Source organism: Ambystoma mexicanum, chromosome 4q (genome assembly GCF_040938575.1).
Source record: "Ambystoma mexicanum isolate Mex_15411 chromosome 4q, UKY_AmexF1_1, whole genome shotgun sequence".
In the NCBI taxonomy this organism is placed as follows: Eukaryota; Metazoa; Chordata; class Amphibia; order Caudata; family Ambystomatidae; genus Ambystoma; species Ambystoma mexicanum.
In genome coordinates, this window is record NC_090928.1 from 1,005,857,749 (window position 1) to 1,005,874,247 (window position 16,499).

Here is a 16,499-nt window from a genome sequence, read left to right on the forward strand (position 1 = left end):
ATTAGTGCCGAAATGTTACTTGCCTTGAAACACAATAATTTAGGTCATTTTCCAGCGCAGTGCAAATAATATAATTGAATTGCTATCAATGAAGCCCCCTCCCATATCAGTAGGCTAATCCCACAGCTGGTAAATATGCGCCTTTTTACCATGCTGAACTTGAATTTTGATCACATTATTCCCCCCCTTTGATTGACCCCTCAATCACTAACACGTTATCTTCTCCCAGTCCCAACTCTGCTGCTTTCTTTTTAGCGATCCATACTCTTGTTATTTTACTCATGTCTCTGCCACCTTCTTCCCAGTCTTCCAATGATCCCTCAATCAGCACACACTCCTACCCATCCTTAATGTGTGGCATCCAAAAGGCATCATAGTTGTCTATATCCTCTGGAGGTATTGTGACCAAATACATTTCATTATCAATCTTTTCACCCTTTGTTAGTGCATTTATTTTGATCATTTACTCAGTCTGGTTAGCATCTTGCTTATGAGGCATTGCAACAGGCAAGCTTGTACTGCTGTGAGAAATCTGAGGGTGTTCTCACTAGAAATCCCTGAGGATCCTTTGTTGAGGTGGCCAGGGTAGGATCACCGGGCAAGGGACCCTTGGAGACCGCGTAAGGAATGTCCTCAGTGAGACGCAGTTTCCCCTTTTCAGTAACACTTCCCTACCCGACCTTCCCTCAGTCACCATACATCATTTCAAAGCCCATACAATTAACCCCTCTACAATTCCCACAAAAACCAACTCAAAAGAGAGGAAATCACATCTGTCACTCTGTGCACTACAACAACCGGACTACCCCCTTTTGTGACAATATTTTACAATATTTTCCTAAACTGCCTAGTGAAAACTACACTTCCCAGAATTCCTCCCCTCTGTTCTTTTCTAAAGCTACTGAGATGAGGAGGAGAGAGATTAAGAGGATGAAGATTACCAGCAGGGTACCACGACACAGGCAACAGACTCTCCCCTTACCACAGCACATTGTCCAGCTAATGAGGACAGGCAGAGTCAGGCATTCCTTGTAACCACTCATACCTGGTTCCGGTTAAATCTCCCATTAAGTATAAAAGACGGATCGGGAAAGCACACTCTGAGCGAGTTGGGGATGCTGGCAAGTGCAGGAATCCGGAGAAAAACCCGAAGAGATGCAGAGACCCTGGGAGTCCTGGAAAAGGAGAAAACCACCCTGACACTGGACCTGTGAGTCCAGTAAACACTGCATTGAGGAGTGGGAGCTGTACCTCCAGAAGGCAATCCCCGGAGGCAGCTGGGGTTGCCTGATGGTACTTCCAGCAAGACTCCTCCCCTGTGCCAATCAGGTCATCCTAGGTCTCTGATGGTCAGCAAAAGAGACCCTGACCTCAGAAGATTATCCCCTCTTAGCTGCTGCAACTCCCAAGGCCAGAAAGTACCATTTTCGGGAGCTGAGAAGTGGGAGCAAAATCCTGACAATGCATTCTGGGACTGGAAGTTCCAAAACCCTTTTGGAAGTTTGTGAACCTTGGCAGAGGGGCCCAAGCCCAGAAGAGGTAGAACCCTTGTGAACTTTGTGAGAAGGGTCGGGCCCGGAAAAGGGAGGCCCTTTTTGAACCTAGTGAACATTTGAAGGAGAACATTTTGGAGAAGGGTCCGAGTCCGGAAGAGGGAGGTCCTTTGTGAACCTTAACATGGGTCCAAGCCTGGCGGAGGGAGACCCTTGTGAACCTTTGTGAAAAGAAACTAGCACCAGAGACAGAGTGGTCTGGCACCACATAGGTGCTCATTTGAAGTTCTCTGGCTGGTGCCCCCTCTCCCGAACAAGGAGAAACTACAGGTATCAAGAGGCCGTAGCGGAGGCCAGAGTAAGGTGTCAAAGTGGTCATTCGAGGGTCACACCAAACCCCTTGTACAGTCAAAAGTCTTTGACACGTTGTGGTGAATAAACTGTCCAAAGCTTGACTAGGGGCTTTAGAGAAAGCATGATGGGGGCTTTGGAAAAAGCCTGAATGGGGGCTTTAGAGAAAGCCTGACTGGCGGCCGAGACCCGTACTTGGGTAAAGTGAAGAACCTAAGGAGTCTAGTGAACTATGGCAAGCCTGAACCCGATTGAGGGATGTCAACAGTGAATTGATGGTGTGAGTCCGACCGAGGGAGGCTATCGTAAAACAAGAGGGAAGCTAAGGGAAGTGAATACCGCATTTGTGATAAAGCAAAGTGAATTGCGTAGCTGGTAAATGTGAACCCAGCCTAGGGATGCCTGCGAGGCGGGGTGAAGCACAATAACCCCATGAACATTGTGTTGACAAGAATGAACTTGTCCACAGGGATGTCCACAGTGAAATGTTGTTTAAAAAGACATTTAGACTCATGAATACTACAGGTGAAAATATTTGGAATGAAAGGCCATAGTGAACCCGGCAGAGGGAGGCTAACATTCAAGAAGGATCGGAGCCCGGTTGCGGGGGGTCCAAGGGTGAAGGGTCATCACCCAACATAAAAGATTATGGAAAGGAACTTTTGGTTTTGTTATTTCGACCAATCAGGCCCTCAGAGGCAAGAGACTTTGTATAAAAGAGACTTGACCACCAAACATCTTCATATCGCTGAAAGGAACTGTAAACTCATGCTGGAGAAGCTGTGTGCTGTGCTCAGGATTTCTCCCTTGTCCCATGCTACACAAATGGGGAAGGGAGACTGCGGCTATAAGATCCTGACATATCTTTTTTGTGAATACATCTTTCTTTTCTTGTGACCATTATCCCACACTATTTTGTAGCATAGTGGTAAGGATTGGCAATAGTTTTTTTTTAGTATAGGCCCTTTTTATTTGACTAGAATCCACAAGGACTGTATTGTTATTATTTGATGGTCGTAGCCTGCCCCAATCTTAGATTTAGGTTTACATTAGGCGTTTATCTCACTGTTTTAAGGCAATAAACACCCTTGAACTGTGATCACTTGTATCTGTCGTCTTACTGTTGATACCATGCCTTCCTTACACTGCATAGAAATATACTGGCACGGCCGAGACAGGAACTCGGACCTCTCAACTGCCACCATCTTCCTCAAGGGAAGGAATAGCTCTGGATTTCTCCCTGGTAGGCCTCCCACCTCCCGGTTGCGAGGGGTTCCCATTCCCTCTTGGCAAGGCCAGTGCACTGGTCTTGTCACACACCTCCAACCATTCATTTGACACTTCCTCCACTCGGTGTCCACTAAATGTCTTATCAAACCGAGCCAGAGAAACATTTGGTGACCTTTTTAATTCATGGATGCTTGGGCCTTGTAGGGAGGATCCTACTCTCCATCGGCTCTTCTTTGGGCTTCTCATGGCAGAATCTGGCTAGGTGTCCAGGTTTCTTTCAGGCATAACATTTTATAACTTCTGATTTGGGGAGGAGGTCCAGGTTTCCACCAATCACTGGGAGCAGATGTCTGTGGCTTACCCTTGGTGCTGGTTGTGGGGCGGAACTGGTTTGCTGCTAACTCTGCTAATGCCACAGGTCTTATGTCACTTCGTTTCTTAAGCGTCTCTTAAGGCTTCCACTGGTTTCACTGTCATGCATGGCTCTTTGCTGGTCATTTGCGGTTTGAATGGCTTCATCCAACATAGGTTTCTGTTGCTTCCATTTAACTTTATGTGGACCTGCCATACAACTTTCTGGAGATCTCGTGGTAGACCATCAATGAATTGTTCAAGGCACAATTCCCTATCCCTTTGAACACTAACAACTCGAAAGGGTAAGGACTGTTTAAGAAGTCCCTGAGAGAGGTTAGATATGGGCAAGTGGTGCCACACATTGTCCAGGAAGGGGTCCCCATCTCAGCCGTCATCCTCACCAAAATCAGGGTATGGGCTAGTGCTGACTGCAGCTGCCTGGCGGCAATGGAAGGGCTACTTAGCCTCCCCTGGTCACGTTAGACTGAAGGGAGCCAGACCGTGAATGTAGGTTGGCTGGCCTTCCATGTACGGATGGCCACCAAACCTTTGAATAGTGCACTGTAGGTGATTGGAGGTTTGGGATACTCCCCAGGCATGGGTATGTGCACATCCGTGGGGTTCCAGAGCCATTCCTGAGTGTACAACTTGAGCCGGTAGTGATGAAGGTGAGAAAATCCACATAGATGCTAAGGATTCTGATGGAATCTGTGCTGTTGGCATTCTAGTCTGTTGAAGATTAAGGTTGCTCTCTGATAGACTACAGGGCCCGATTACAAGCTTGATAGAAGTGGTAAAACATGTAGCATGTTTGAATATCACCTATTTCACTGATCTGCCAAACTGCGGGTTTCATTAGCAAACCTGCTTTTATGTGGATTGCATTATTGCATGCAATTTACAGCATGCAATACTATGGCATTTCCCCATGGAGTCCTATGGGACTCCAAAATGGGGAATAACTGAATGATCCACATGGCTCTAAATCACAGGCATGCAGTAACAGCAATTCCCTCTGGCCGTATTTCTAAAAGGACATACCGGCAAATTTGTAATCGTGCCGTATCTCTAATGGAAAAATGTACTGTAGGCATTTTAGAAATGATTTATACTTTGCAAAATGCCCATAACGATCATGCACATACAGATTTAGAAGAAATTTGAATTTTTTGTTTAAGAATGCCTCCTTATTTTTCTGCGCTGAAATATTATTGACCCTCTTTTTCTTCTTTTTTTTTGAGCTTCATTAGAGTAATCATCAATAGATTTCATTGATGGAGAAGTAAAGGATGATGTAGGAAACGCTTTAGGTTGTTTGATTCCCCAATAATTCCCAAGTACATGACTGCGAGTTAAAAGTATAATTCTATCAGCTAAGCTCAATATCTAAAAATATGACGTGATGATATCGTTATTCTAAAGTAAGTGGATTTGAATAGCAAATCCATGGTTATTTCTTCAACCTAAGTGAAGGTGAGTGATCATGAGCCTGTCAGGGGCACTTACCGATCACACATTGCGAGCCGGTCTATTGTCTTGCATTGACAAAACAACTGTGTGTAGATATGATGCTGAGGGACTACTACTGTCAAAGGCAAAATGATCATCCCATTTTATTGATACTTTCCAAAAAGGCTGAAAACAGGCTTTTTCAAATTGAATTATGACACGATCCAGGCATCTTGGAAGCGATGTAGGGATTTTCTTTGTGATGGAAATTGCTTTGCTGTGCTCCATTTCAGGACTTGTCAGGGTCATTGACGACGCAGCCGGCGGGAATTTGCCTCTGTTCAGAGTTATTTTGCAAATGCCTTAGCTCCGTGCTCAGTCTCTGGCTGGTCAATTCATGGCCATCGCCCCGTTCATGCTACCATGCTGAGGGGGAGTCATCATGCCACCAAGTTCATAGCAGTAATGTGCACCTAAGCGCAAGGCACTGCTGCGCAGAGGCGTCGCTAAGGTGGCTGAGGGGGCTATAGCCCGGGTCTTTTGTTTGTAGCCACGGATAGAAGCTCAGGGGTTACAACCAAAAAGGCTACCTAGCCCCCAGTCCCGACAGTCCAAAAATTAGCATAGCCCCAGATCTTTTACAGACCTATCAACATCCCTGCTGCTGCGGCTAAGAGACACAGTACAAGTGGTTGGCAGAGTCACAATTGTAAGGCAAGACCGGACGCAAACATTATGCTTCTCATTGCTTTCCTTTTAAAACAACAAAATATTTAAATAACTACATTTTCTACAATATCCGGGTTAACAGTGTTGTTTTGCATTTTTATAATTATTCTAATTCCTGATAACACAGTCAATGGTACCTACTTTCCCGAAATTCTCCTCTGTCTTTGCTGGCCCATCAGCAGGTGAGTAATCCTCTCTATTCTCTGTTTTGACATTTGGGGAATTTCTAAAACATTGCTAGTTTCAACCTTTTACTTGATGGTGTCTTCTGCTGTTAGGGTCTGTCAGTTAATCGTTTTTAATGTAATAGCATCATGCAATATTGGCAGCGTCTAGTGGTCACATCTAATCACTTTTTGCTGTCTGAATGTTATAGTCTGAAGTGTGAGAGCTCAGTGCTTGTGAGTGCTGGCAGGGATGCACGGGTTATGTGACGATTGGGCACTTAACCTCAGTGCTAGTGGTGAACGATCATACGCAGTGCTGCCAGCCGATATGGATTACTCTCACTCCACTGCAAGCATTGTCACACTCTGTGCTGGGAGGGGGATCACGATGAGCAGTTGCTGGTGTGTGCTAGGCAGTGCTTTAAGTGGGGTAAGAAATTGAGGGGGGGCCCTCGTTTGGGGGCGTGGCTTCCATTGTTGGTGTGGCCTAAAAGTGCACAAATCATAGTAAGGTGCGCAAACAAATATATAAATGTATTTGAGCATTTATATATTTGTTTGAGTACTAATATGGTTTGTGACTTTTCAAGCCTTCTTTTATATACATAGCAATGTTACATATTTCTATGTTTATAAAAGGTGGCTTGTAAGTGCACAAAGCATAGTAAATTACGCACACTTGTGTGCTTACCTTACTATGGTCTGTGTACTTTTCAAGCTGCCTTGTATAAACATAGACATTTGTAACATATGTCTATGTTTATAAAAGATGGCTTGAAAAGTAGGCATCTTTTATAAAGCGTTGAGGACGCACAAAACCCAAGGTGGCTTTGTCCGTCGACAAAGCTTTATAAAAGATGCCTTGAATTGTGTACGATTCAAGCAGTCTGTTATAAACATAGAAATATTTCTACGTTTATAAAAGATGGCTTAAACGTACACAGTTGAAGGCATCTTTTATAAAGCCTTGCCAAAGGAGAAAGGCGCCTCGAGCTCAGTGATCTCTGCTCTGAGCAGAGATCACAGACCCTGAGGCGTCTTTCACCCTCTGCGAACCCGCGGGCTCCGTGATCTAATCTGCATATTTGATCATGGAGCCCGCGGGTTCGCTGAGGGTCAGTGACCTGGCGAGGGAAAACTAAAGGACTCTAGCTTCCTCTGATGGCCCCTCAGATGAGGGGTCATCAGAGAAAGTTACAGTGACTGACGGAAGTGCCAGCCAGGCACAGCAACGGTGTGCCTGGCTTGCACTTCTGTCAGCTTGCCTGACGTTAAAGTGGTGGGCGCATCTCCCGTCGCGGCTGCGGCCGCGGCGGGATAATGCGTCCTGCCATGGCGTGATGAGGTCGGGGGGCCCCGGCAGGGCCCCGGCTCAGCCCCACTTTTTGGAGACTGCCGGGGCCCGGCCCCGGCAGGCCCCGGCCCACTTAAAGCACTGGTGCTAGGGCCTCTCAGACAAAGCACACCAGGCCTCCTCAAGCCAGGGCACTGTGCCAACCACTCCATGGTGACTGGTAGTGCAAGCATGCTTAAGTTGAGTGGTTCACATTCACAGAGTGGCTCCATACATACGCAGTGAAGCAGAGTACTTTGCATATACAGAGCAGAGTGCTCTGACGGCCATGCTTTCTCCATTCATCCATACTGCATTTCTGCCAACATAATATACTTACCTGATACGATTTGCTACACTAGGAAACCTCGCAGCTTCTAGCTCCTTCTAATGACTATGCTCACAGTCTTTGTGTTTGGATTTCAGTCATCATAAGCAGATTCGGGTGTCCAGGTGTGACCTGTCACTATGTCCAGTTAGGGATGATCAAAACAGAAGGAGGGATCCCTGAAAGACTACCCTCATAGGATCCTGTCAGACAATTTTATGAGAGTCCTATGATACTAAGTCAACCGGACAGTGTGCCTTGCAGTGTCAGATGTCATTTTACCTGATCTGGTAGATCCACCATTCATGCTGTAACCAGGACGGACCCTGCTTAACTTCAAAGCTAGGAAGTGGTCCCTCAGGCCATTGTGCTCTAATTGGTCTGGCAACTTCGGCTAATTTATTAGGCAACATGGCCTGACGGGGCCAGACCCTTCCTCACTTTGAAGCTAAGCAGGGTCAGTCCCAGTTACTTCATGGATGGGAGTCCCAAATGCCTGTGGTGTCACTGGATATGGCCAGTGATTTTTCAACCCCAACGTCACAGTAGCTGTTAACACATCTCTTATTGTTCTATTGTCGTGGGTACAGAACTACAGACATCCTCGGCTATCTGTATTCTTCATACCTGTGGTAATGGGGTAAAACCAGTGAAAACCAAAACATCTTTCTTGCCCCTCCAGGTCCTCACCAAGTGCCACCCTTCTCTGTGCCTGATCCAGCACACCCATGATGGTTTTATGACCTCCCTGCCCTTTTCGGTTACCCCCAACAGTCGCTGTTTCTGTGACGCAGTTTACTCGGAAATGTCACTATTCACAGCTTTTCTTTCTGATAGCCGAGGTTACAGAAAAGCTCTGTTTTTTAAACTCAGTGCCTAACACCATCTCCAACTCTGAAATTTCACTTGATCTCCTTTTGCCCCAACCCCCCACCTCTAGCATGGTGGCATTTGTATGCTTTTTTACCTTAAAATGGCTTATTTTCTGTCTTTCATTTTCATTTATTTTTTAACAAATCATTCCCAAAATGTGCAGCTTGAGGGTATCCGGTCGTACCAAGTTATCTTCAGAATTTAGACTAAATCATTTCACTAGTTAAAAGTTATTCGCAATTAATTTGTTTGGGTTTCCTATGGGAACCTGACTCAACTTAACTATAAGGCAGCAACCGCACCCTATGCTATATGAATATATAATATGCCCCATTATGGTTTAAAGATCTTCAATGTTCCCAGTGCTCTCTGAGAGACAATTATTTTGCTGTTTGCTGAATTGCATTCTAGTATTGGTAGTCTCCCTGTTAAGATGGGTGGAGTAATGCCACAATTGTACACCTTTTGCCTAACATAGTTCTATACAGATTTATATATTTGAGTGACACTATGGTATGTGTACTTTTCAAGTTATCTTTATAAAGCAGAGTATTGTTGAAAGCCAGACATGGGGTTGGGGAGGGGAAATGATGAGAGGGCAAGTAAGTCATGAGTATTTGCCCAGGTTGTGGCAAGAGATGTTGTGATCCTGGACACTGGTGCAGTTTTGTCTCCCTGATTGTGGCTTCTTTTCAGGGCACAACTAAACACCTTGGTTTTTTGAGGTTGGCAAGCTTGCTCAAGTAATGGCTACCAGGATTTTAACCAGGATGTCATGTTTCCAGAGCAGACACTTACCCACAAGACCTTAAGCACTTGCCTCGTTTTGGGACTATGTTTACCAGGGAATACTTCACGACAGATTGCTGGGTTTAAAAGGTGAGTACCTTTTATACTTTTCCAGCATATTTATTGGAACATTTTCAATGTTATTTTGTCTTGCACATTCTTCTAAAGGGAAGGTCAATTGAACTATATTGGTATATTTCACTTTAAGATATATGTTCACTTACTGTTTGTATATGCATGGGTGCCAGGTTTTGATTTTCGATTTGGGGGCAAGAGTACCTGGGCATATGTTATTCTTGCAGCCGGTCATTTTTTTCCTTTTCCGTGCTGCTTAAATGCTGTTATTTGGGGTTGCGCGATGTATCACAACAGTTATCAACAGACCGGCCATAAAAGAAGTGGCTTGTAGCACACCGCTTAACCAAGTGTGTGATCCTAGGCCAATCATTTAATCCCACAGTGCATTGCCAAAATAAATTGTGAGTTCGGAAAGCCTACCATCTTTTATACATAACAATACCACTGTCAAAACAGGTCAAAATCAGTCTTTGATTGATGAATGTCTTTGAGTGGTCAGTTGCAAGTGGCTAGTGGTTTGGTAGTGTTTTAAAACATACAGTGGGCAGAGCCAAAGAACATGGCCAGTGGAATCAAAAAAATGTATGGACTAACAAAACCCTTGAAATTCAATGAAAACACTTTAGTTAATCAGTTAAGATAAGAAACCTATCGCAACCAAACCCCTGAAATACAATGCATTGGGGAACTCAGGACCGGCTTAACTCTGCAGGTTCTCTAAGGTAGTAGAAGGGCTGCCACACTTCTTTGCAATTTTATAAAACTTGGGTTTTCACCCCAAGTAACCCAGGGTAATCCAGACATGGACCCCTTGCTCACTGTGCCTTAGAGAGTCTCAGCTTCACCTCACTGAGGAGGCCCAACAAGGCCAAAACACTTGTCTTGGGTTGATAATGGTACTCTTGTGCAGAGAAGAATTGCCTAGCATTTTGTTGCTGGTCTACCTTTTTGAGGGGGACCGGACTGATATGCAAATGGATAATTCTCCTCTGTGACGGGTCCGGTGGCTTAAGACATGGTTGTAGACACTCGTGAGTGGGAGAAATTCCATAGAATAGGGTATTTGACCCATGTTACTTCTCAGCAGACGGCCTCCCAAACTCTTTTGTAAGATTCTAACATACTTGACTTCCTCAGGAACACTGTGAGTCCCCCTGCATTTTCAACAGAGTACTCCATATAGACTTGGGTAACATACATCTATAGAGCACTATTATTCAGTATGTAGATGATCTCCTAGTGTGCAGCACAACAGAAGACCAGTGTAGAGATGAATCAGGGACACTGCTGACACTGCTTGTGGAGAAAGAAAACAAAGTAGACAAAATGCAATATTGTCAGAAGGAAGTGTTGTATTTGTTACAGATTATATAATCTACAGGAAAAAGGTTACCCCAGACAGAGCAGCTGCAGTACAGAACACACCACAGCCAACCACAGTTAAAGAAATGCAGCATTTTTTGGGGTTGTGTAACTACTGTAGGGCATGGATTTCTGACTATACTAGTTACACAAAGCCTCTGCTGCAGGGACTCAAGGAAGCACAGAAAATCAAAGAAACACGTACATGGATAGGATACATGATTACATGTTTCCAGGAACTCAAGAAGGCCATAAGCAATGAACCAGTACTAACAACCACCTATTATGATGAAATAATCATATTTGTTTTCACATTCCAAGGGACAGGCCATGAAAGCAGTATTGTAACGCTCACCTGGTTCCCACGGAGGCGCGGCGTCGAAGGCGCAGAACTCTGAAGATGGACAGGAAGGGCCCTCTATTCTGGCTTCCCTGGCTCGTTGGATACCCTCCTGTGCGTGAAAAGGGAGTATTACCAACTGTGGAACAATGCTCAAGCCTCCCACTCCCTTCGAACCCTCCACGATACCTCCTCCACGATTCCCCGTGAAGCCTCACCTTAGGGTTTGGAAGGATGAGCTCTCCATCCTGCTTCTGATGCAGGGGCGCGTTGAAACCCAGTTACTTCACTGGATTGAGGATTGATGGGAGTTCAGGTAAGCTTGACTGTTCAGGTAAGGCGCTGTAAAAGTTCTGTTCAAAAGTTCAAGCTTAATAATAATGTTCGTTGTCTAATTGCAGCAAGCGCTAATGCTTATGTCTTTTTCCCCTTAGGGGCCGGGGTTCGGAATGCCGGAGATATGGCGCCGACCCGAAGTGAAACAGTTCTGGATGAGCGCTCAGGTAATGTCTTTGCATTCACTCATTCAATGTCTTTGTCTTTTTTCCCCATAGGGGCCGGGGTCCGGAGATGCCAGGAAGCGGCAGGACCCGAAATGCAGTGGGAATAATCCAACAGGTAAGACTTAAAAGGAAACTGAGCTTTCCTTATTCCTTTTCTCCCTCTCACCTTTGTTCTTGTCTTTTTTCCTCTAGGCGCCAGGGCGTAGCTGAATCCGGAAGATCGCTGCTGAAGATGGAAGCGCCTTGCAAAGGTGAGTAAAATGCAGCGCTGCAGCGATCGAAACGAAATGCCTTTAAAATGATGTCTTCCTTTTCAGGGCCGTTGGAGAAATGACTCCGGGATGCAGATTTAGCAGGTAAGGGCTTTTCTTCTCCTATTCTCTTCCTTTCTCCCCTTGCAGGTGTTCCAGGGTGCTGGCAGGCGTGGCTGAAGTCAGGATGCAGGAGCTGACACGGTGAGCGTCCAGCTGCTAGGTGCAGAACAACGCGAAGCATGTGTGGCTGTTCGGGTGGGGTTTAAATAGCCTTGGAAGAAGTTCCTGGTATGTATCCTTCCACCAATCAGGTATGTATCCTTCCCCGACCACACCCGGGTGGTGAAGTAGTCCTACAGGTTAAGTAGTCCCATACAGGCCTCAAGAGGGCCTGGATGAAGCAGCAAGGTCTGCATCAGGTAAGTGTGCACCCAAGCACTTAAACACATATCCTCTTCTATGAGCCTGGCACCTAAGGCACCAGGACTGGGGTCCGCTATGAGCCTGGCACCTAAGGCGCCAGGACTGAGTCCAGAGATGCGTGAAAAACGGGATGAATCCGCATGTTGGATGGTAAATCGAGTTTAAAGGCCACTGGGTTGATAATAGCTTTGATGGGGTAAGGCCCAATGAATCTGGGATTAAAAGTTCGCTGACCCTTGAGGGGTAGATGTTTAGTTGCTAGCCATACCTGATCTCCTACTTGGTAAGGAGGAGTTTTACTTCGGTGCAAATCAGCGTTTTCTTTATACTTTTTCTTGGCTTGCTGTAAGTGGGTTGTAGCTTCTTTGAAGGCTTGGGTTATTGTGGAATGTAGGTGATTTACTGCAGGCATCTCCAGGGTCAGAGGTGGATCTAGGTCAGAGGTCCGAGGATGGTGACCATACAGGGTATAAAAAGGAGTCTGTCCGGTTCCAGAATGCACTGAATTGTTGTATGCATATTCTGCAATCCAAAGAATGTCCTTCCAATTCAACTCGGATTGGTGTAACATGCACCGCAGATATTGTTCGAGAGTCTGATTGGTTCTCTCGGTTTGTCCGTCGGTCTGGGGGTGGTGGCTGGTGGATAACCGCACGTCTATTTGTGCTAGTTGGCAACATTTCTTCCAAAAGTGGGAGATAAATTGACTTCCACGGTCTGAGACTAATATGGAAGGGAAGCCATGTAACCGCACTATATTTTCCATAAATTCCTTGGCCAAGGTGGAAGCTGACGGCAATCCTTTTAAAGGGATAAAATGGGCCATTTTGGAGAATAGATCCACTATTACGAGAATCGTGTTGTAACCACCACAAGGAGGCAGGTCAGTTATAAAGTCCATTGACAAGGTGTGCCAAGGTGCTGGTGGAATATCCAAAGGTTGAAGTAGGCCGGCTGGCCTTTTCTTTTGACTCTTATTTTGGGCACAGATTCCGCAAGACAACACAAATGACTTTATGTCTTTTCTCCAAGAAGGCCACCAGAAGTGGCGTTTGATCTTTTCTTCTGTTTTCGCGATACCGGGGTGTCCTTCCATTAATGATTCATGATGACGGGTAATGACAAGTTCCTGCAATTCTTTACTTGGCAGAAATAACCGCTCTTGGAAGTAGGGTAAATCATCCTTAACGGTGTAGTGAGGACCCTTTTGACTCCATTCCAGTAAGGCAGAAGAGTCAAAAAGCTGTTTTACTTGAGCTTGGATGTCCTCAATGGTTTGCAATGAAGTCAAGCCCAGAATTCTTTGTTCCGGTATGATTGGCACAGGTTCTAAACTCGAATTGGGTTCTTCCATGCCTATCCGGGATAAGGCATCTGCCTTACCATTCTTGCAGCCAGGGCGATAGGTAATTACAAAATCAAATTCCCCAAAGAATAAAGCCCATCGGAGTTGTCGCGAAGATTGAGCTTTGGCCGTCTTTAAATACTGCAAATTTCTTTGGTCCGTAATTACGGTGATGGTGTGTCTTGCACCGAGAAGATAGTGACGCCAAGCCTTGAAAGCTGATTTAATAGCCAGTAGTTCTTTGTCGGTAATTGCGTAATTGAGTTCAGGTGGAGAGAATTTTCTGGACCAAAAGGCTACAGGGTGTAGTTGGTTAGTTTCTGGGTCTCTTTGCGACAGGACAGCTCCCATGGCCGAACTGGATGCATCGGTTTCCACGATGTAAGGGAGATCTGGGCGCGGGTGCTTCAATACAGGTGCAGAGGTGAATTTGGTTTTCAGGTCCTGAAAGGCTTGTTCAGCCTCAAGAGTCCATTCAAAGCGTTTGTTTTTCTTTAGGAGAGCTGTGATGGGTTGAACAGTTCGAGAAAATTCCGGGATGAACCTTCGATAGAAAATGGCAAAGCCAAGCATGCTTTGCACTCCCTTCACAGAGCTAGGAGATGGCCATTTGAGAATGGAGTCCACTTTCCGCGAGTCCATTCGGATTCCTTGAGGTGTCAGGATGAATCCGAGAAACTCCACTTCTGTGGTATGAAAAACGCATTTTTCGAGCTTGGCAAATAATTTGTGCTGGCGCAATTTCTCAAGAACTGCCCTAACATGGTTTCTGTGATCAGATTCTGAGGAGGAATACACCAGGATGTCGTCAATATAAACGATGACACAAACATCGATAAGTTCCCGAAGAACATCATTCATGAAGTACTGAAAGGCGGCAGGTGCGTTGCACAAACCGAAGGGCATTACTTGATATTCGAAGAGCCCAAATTTGGTGCGGAATGCAGTCTTCCACTCGTCGCCCTCTTTTATACGTACCAGGTGGTAAGCTCCTCGGAGATCTAGCTTGGTGTACACACGAGCATCTTTTACTCGGTCGATAAGCTCAGGTATCAGGGGCAAAGGGTAACGATTCTTAATCGTTATCTGATTTAGGGCGCGGTAGTCAATACAGGCCCTAAGGTCTCCTTCCTTTTTAGGTACGAAGAACAAAGCGGAAGAGACTGGTGACTTTGATGGGCGAATGAAACCATTGGCCAGGTATTGATCCAAATACTGGCGCAAATGCAGGTTCTCAGGTTCAGTAAGAGCATAAATCCTACTACAAGGTAGTTGTGCATTGGGTACCAAGTCGATTTGGCAATCGTAAGATCGATGGGGAGGTAAGGTGTTAGCCTGCTCTTTCTGAAAAACGTCTTGGAATTCTTGGTATTCAGATGGTAGCTGTACAGGGGTGGAAGTTACAGAGGCTAGACCCATAGCTGGATTCCTTGGGTAACAGGTTGTTTCACAATCAGGAAAAGTTATCTCCTTTGCTCGCCAGTCTATTCTCGGATTATGTGTTTCTAACCAAGGGATTCCAAGAAGTACTTGAAATTGTGGGGCCTTGATCACATCAAACACGATTGCTTCCCGATGTCCGTCCTGACCCACCAGAGTGATTTCAACTGTGGAATGCGTTACAGGCCCTGAGGCTATTTCGGTTCCATCAACTGTAGTAATTACATCTTGGGCTACTTTCGGGCGGAGAGGAAGCTTAATCCTGGAAGCCAATTCACGGTCTATGTAATTTCCAATAGCTCCACTGTCTATGTATGCTTTTATAGCATGCAACTGCTGAGGCTGTTTTGGGTTCACAAGCACCATTGGCATGACAAAATGCGAGGTCAAAGAGTTTGTTTTCAAGCTCGGCAAGCGGACCCCTACGCTTGTCGGGCTAGGTCGTTTCCCGAACCAGGTGTCAATAACTCGTTATCAGTGGCTCCAACCACCTTCTTGGGTGGTTTAACTGGACAACTTTGAAGAAAGTGACCGGAAGTTCCGCAATACAGACAAAGTTGCATTTGTCGCCTTCTCTCTCGTTCCTTCTGCGTTAATGGTCCTATAACACTGCCAATTTGCATAGGTTCGGAAACGTCAGTACTCTTGGAGTTAACGTGGGTCTTGATAGGTACTCTGGTTTCATACTTGAGCCGATCTGCTTTTCTATTTTGATGTCTGTGATCAAGTTGAACCACTAAGTCTATGTAGTCTGCGCAGGCCTGGGGTGGGTCTACTATCTGAGCTATAACATCTTTAAGCTCTCCGCGCAGGCCTCGATGAAACAATGTGATCCTTTTATTTTCAGGCCATCCGGTTTCTACAACTAGTCTATTAAAGGTGGCGATATAGGACAAAAGATCCTGATTACCTTGTCGTAAGGATAGCAGTTCGTTGTCAAGGGCCTGTCCCTGCGAGTGTCGAGCAAACAATCTTTCCATGCTGGCCTGGAAGCCCTGGAAATCCCGGAGAATGGGATCATCCTGATTTACCAATGGAATAGACCAATCGGCAGCACAGCCACTGAGGTAAGATAGTACAAAGGCTACTTTGGTCTGGTCGTTGGGGAAGGCCCCGGGCCTGCATAAAAAGTGTAAACGGCATTGGTTCATAAAAACAGCATATTTCTTGGGATCCCCCGCAAAACGTTCCGGCGGGGCCAAAGGCATGTGTCCAGGTAGATTGATTTGTACCGGGTTATTCGAACCCATTGTTGTAGAAATATCTCCGGAAACAGGTAAAGGAGTGTGCTCTGCCTGGCCCTGCAATAACCTTTTGGCCAGATCATCAGTTCTTTCCTTGGATAGGATTAGTTCCCTTCTGAGAGCATTAGTCTCCTGGCGGGCTGAGTGCACTTCTGCCCGTAATTCCCCTAAAAGATGGGCCAGCTGATCTGTCTTGGAAGTCTCCATAGCGCCCAGGTGAGAAATTGTGGTAAGGCTTTGCGGTCTGTAACGCTCACCTGGTTCCCACAGAGGCGCGGCGTCGAAGGCGCAGAACTCTGAAGATGGACAGGAAGGGCCCCTCTATTCTGGCTTCCCTGGCTCGTTGGATACCCTCCTGTGCGTGAAAAGGGAGTATTACCAACTGTGGAACAATGCTCAAGCCTCCCACTCCCT

The 16,499-nt window shown here is 45.8% G+C and overlaps 1 protein-coding gene across 1 annotated transcript in view; it reads right to left on the reverse strand.

Moving 5' to 3' along the window:
• USH2A (usherin) overlaps window positions 1-16,499 on the reverse strand; it is a 4,817,015-nt gene that overhangs the window by 306,396 nt on the left and 4,494,120 nt on the right. The gene's annotated exons all lie outside the window — the stretch shown is intronic.